We start from the raw sequence: 3,744 nt of genomic DNA, 5'->3' as shown, positions 1-3,744 counted from the left end.
TCCAACCCTACTCGGAATAGAAAAGAGCACAAGACTATGAAAAGTTTATGAAAAGTTAGGTCCCGCTCATATGTTGCATGTGTTTGCATTTCTAACCCCAACAATGGGGTGACTTACTGAGTATTTCATAAAATACCCAAGCCACGTGCTACCTACATTTTTCAGGTAAAGGTAAGGCACCAATGTACGCTGGACGGCAGAGTTGAGGTCACCATGGAAATTGGAGATGAGATATTTTTAGGAGTTTACTTTCATTAGATTGTTTTAAGTTATAACATTCAGTATTGTTTTATTTGGATTTATTTTGAATTCAGTATTGAAGGTTTATCTTCGGAGTTTAGGTTTTGTTTTTGACTCATGAATCTTTATGAAAGACTCTTGCAAGGTTATTTATGACGAGCTTCCGCTTAATGAGCTATGTATGCATGGGTGACATCACTTATAAATTTAAAGAAAATTAGGTACGTTACAGTTATGGACTTGGAAGTTTTGATTGAGTGAATCTGGAAGCCAGGGCCCCAAACTCAATAGTTTTAACTACCCTCGTGACATAGAGAACCATGTTAGGACCACCTCTAAGCCGACAGTAGCTGGTATAGCATTCGAGTATACTGCACTTTCCTTCCTACTCCAGTGTGGTACTGTTAAGTTAGGCGAGACACCAGTTAGGGAGGTATTACTCTTCCCTTCCTAGTTCGGTGTGGTACTGTTGAGCTTGACGAGACGCTTGTTAGGGAAGTGTTACTTAGTGGTAGATCGACTACGTAAGATGTTGATCACGCGGGTGGGTCAAGCTCACCTGCATGATGAGTTCGTCTTGTGGAAGGACGTTGACCATGCAGTGACTAATTCTAGTTGGGTTGTACGAGGGGTACATGTAGTTATGAGGGAGCACCTCATCCTCAAGCGCTGAATATCGCTTTAAGGGTTAAGTCCTTCCACCCCGAACTTGAGAGTAATGAGACTCTAGGGTCTAGAGCATAGTTGGTGGTTCTCTCCAAAACTTGGATGCGATTAAGAGCATACAAGTAGGCTGTTTACTCAGTATATTTTTATACTCACCTCGTTTCCTCTTTTTTTTTCAGGTATTGGTCAAGGTGGGGAGGTGTTTGAGAGCTGCACTGTCACAGAGGGGTGTCGTTCCGGAGCGTCAGTCCCTTGTCGATCTTCTAGAGTCTTTTGTATATTTCATTTTATATTTGTAATTTCTTTTTTAATAATTTGAAACAAAACTTTTCTCTCTTTAAAACAATTAAATGGTATTTTTATCTTTTATTTTACTTTTCTTTCCTTTTTCTTTTCTTTTTGTTTGTTTTCGATTTCTTCTTTTTGGTCACAATCCAAGTTTTAAAGCTTCGAAAATCGGGTTGTGACATGTCTTATCTTAACTTGAAATAGAGGTAGCACGTGGCTTGAGTATTTAAAAAAATACTCGGTAAGCGACCCACTCTTTGATGTTAAATGCAAGAACATGCGAATGCAATGATGGGACCTATCATATCAGTTTATTTTGTCTACTGTACTATTCTAACGGATAACCTGATTGTATACCATATAATCTACCCACAGTCCATATGAGATCCTAGAGAAGTGTCTAATGTGTGATTTTTGAATTGTTCTCTCAACTTTGATGTTAGGAAATAGTGATAGTCATAGAAACTAAATCTCAAATAGCCTATAAGTTTAAATTAAATGTCAATGTTGTTTGTTGTTTAATTTAATATTTGGTAACATTTTCTAAGTTGACATTAGGAAAAAATACAAATAATCACATAAAATTGAATAAAACTAGCTACGTATAAAAATTGAAAATAACGTAAAGTAGAAATGTCCTATGCTAACCTATATGCTACTAAATGGAAATGCAAACTAACCAATACTAACCGTTTACTAAATTCAAATTGCAAACTACTCTATGCGTGTCACGGTCTCCTAAGTTGTGATGCCACCTTCCGTCGTACAGGAGAACCTTGCCTTTACTTGAAAAACTAAGATAGCACAACCTTTACCTGAAAAACTAAGAGTAGCACATGACTTGAGTATTTTAAGAAATACTCAGTAAGTGACCCTCCTATCGGTGTTAGATGCAAGCACATACAACCATGAGTGAGATCTATCATATCAATCTATATTCCTACGGAGGCTATCCTAAGCGGGTAACTGGATTGTATTTACTATTCTACACATGGCCCACATCTACGAGTATGAACCCACCAGTCGGTTCGTACACCTCCTCGGCCCCTTTCTTGTCGGGCGAGCATTCTTTAGTAGTTGTTGATGTCGGACACTCATTAGGAATAGTTGCCATCATAGCAACATTATGGTAAATATAATGATCGTTTTCTTGCTTCGTAACATATGTGTCCGCACCATCGTAAAAGGAGAAGGGGGATCCCTAGATGCATAAACACACAATGATGCATGAGAACCCAACATTTTTCCTTTCATTATCTTGTATAACAACCCCTCTAGCGTTTTCTTTTATATCATATCATTTTATCATAACTTCGTTGCGTATATCGGGGTTACGCATTATGCCTATTCTTCAAATTGCATGTCAATCATAACATATATCATTCATGTTGAATATATGTCACATCATAAATTTATCATATCTTCTAATAGATCAAATCATATCATGCACATAATATATCATATATCATAACGTTCACATAACATTTCAACATACAAACCTAGGCCAACCAAATAAGTGTCTACTACGATAACCTACATCAAGCACCCGGAGTGCGGATACACAAAATTCCCTTCTCCAATCTAGCATGACAATATACAAGCAGTATAAAAGCGAACAATTCAACATACAAGGTTCAATTCCACATCCAAATATAAGAGAATATAATCATGCGATTAACTAATACTCCTAAGTACAAGTTATATCGGGCTAGCTCTAGGATTGGTTTTACTAGTATGCATGCAAATCCAAGCGATCCCTACGAGTATTACTTCCTAGAAGTCAGTGTGGTTACTTACAAGTCTGGCGAGTGCCTTTCCGAATACGATTTCAAGTCAAGGTGTCCAAAAATTCCAAATTTTCGATTGTAGGGCCAAGTTCACATTAAATAAGGATGGCATTGAAATCGAGATGAAAAATTGATGAACGAGCATCAGACAAACCGAAAATCGGGCTTAATAGTCTTCACAACCTACTTCTCTAATATAATTTTCTTATATTTTCGGTAATCATATGTCATGTTTAAACTTGTGGAAAAGTGTGTATTCTTACCAAAAATGACAACTTCAAATACATAGGTTGTGACGTGATTCTTGGACGAGTGTCAACACGAGACTTGTGTGAATCCTTTGCTAGACCACCATATACAAATATTAGATCCTAAAACCATCTCCCGTTCTTGGAGAAAAATCTTGGAGAAAAATCTGAAACTAGAGACTCCCAAGGGTGTGGAAACCTTTATACGGGTGTGGAAACCTTCCCCTAGACACGTTTTAAAATCTTGAGGGGATGCTGGACACCTTTATAAGGGTGTGGAAACCCTCCCCTAGACCCGTTTTAAAATCTTAAGGGGATGCCCGAAAGAGAAAGCCTAAAGAGACAATATCTGCTAGCTATGTTTATTCAAGCTTATCAAAAACCTTTAAAATATATTTCTTTTGCTACCCAAAAACCTTTTAACCATGCTTATCTTCAACTTCTTATCAAATATCATCAAGAACCTTGAAAAAAGAAAAAAAAAATTTAAGGTTATGGTTTTTTTTTTTTTTTTT

Source organism: Cucurbita pepo, chromosome LG14 (assembly GCF_002806865.2).
Source record: "Cucurbita pepo subsp. pepo cultivar mu-cu-16 chromosome LG14, ASM280686v2, whole genome shotgun sequence".
In the NCBI taxonomy this organism is placed as follows: domain Eukaryota; kingdom Viridiplantae; phylum Streptophyta; class Magnoliopsida; order Cucurbitales; family Cucurbitaceae; genus Cucurbita; species Cucurbita pepo.
Note: the sequence above shows the minus strand (reverse complement) of the source record.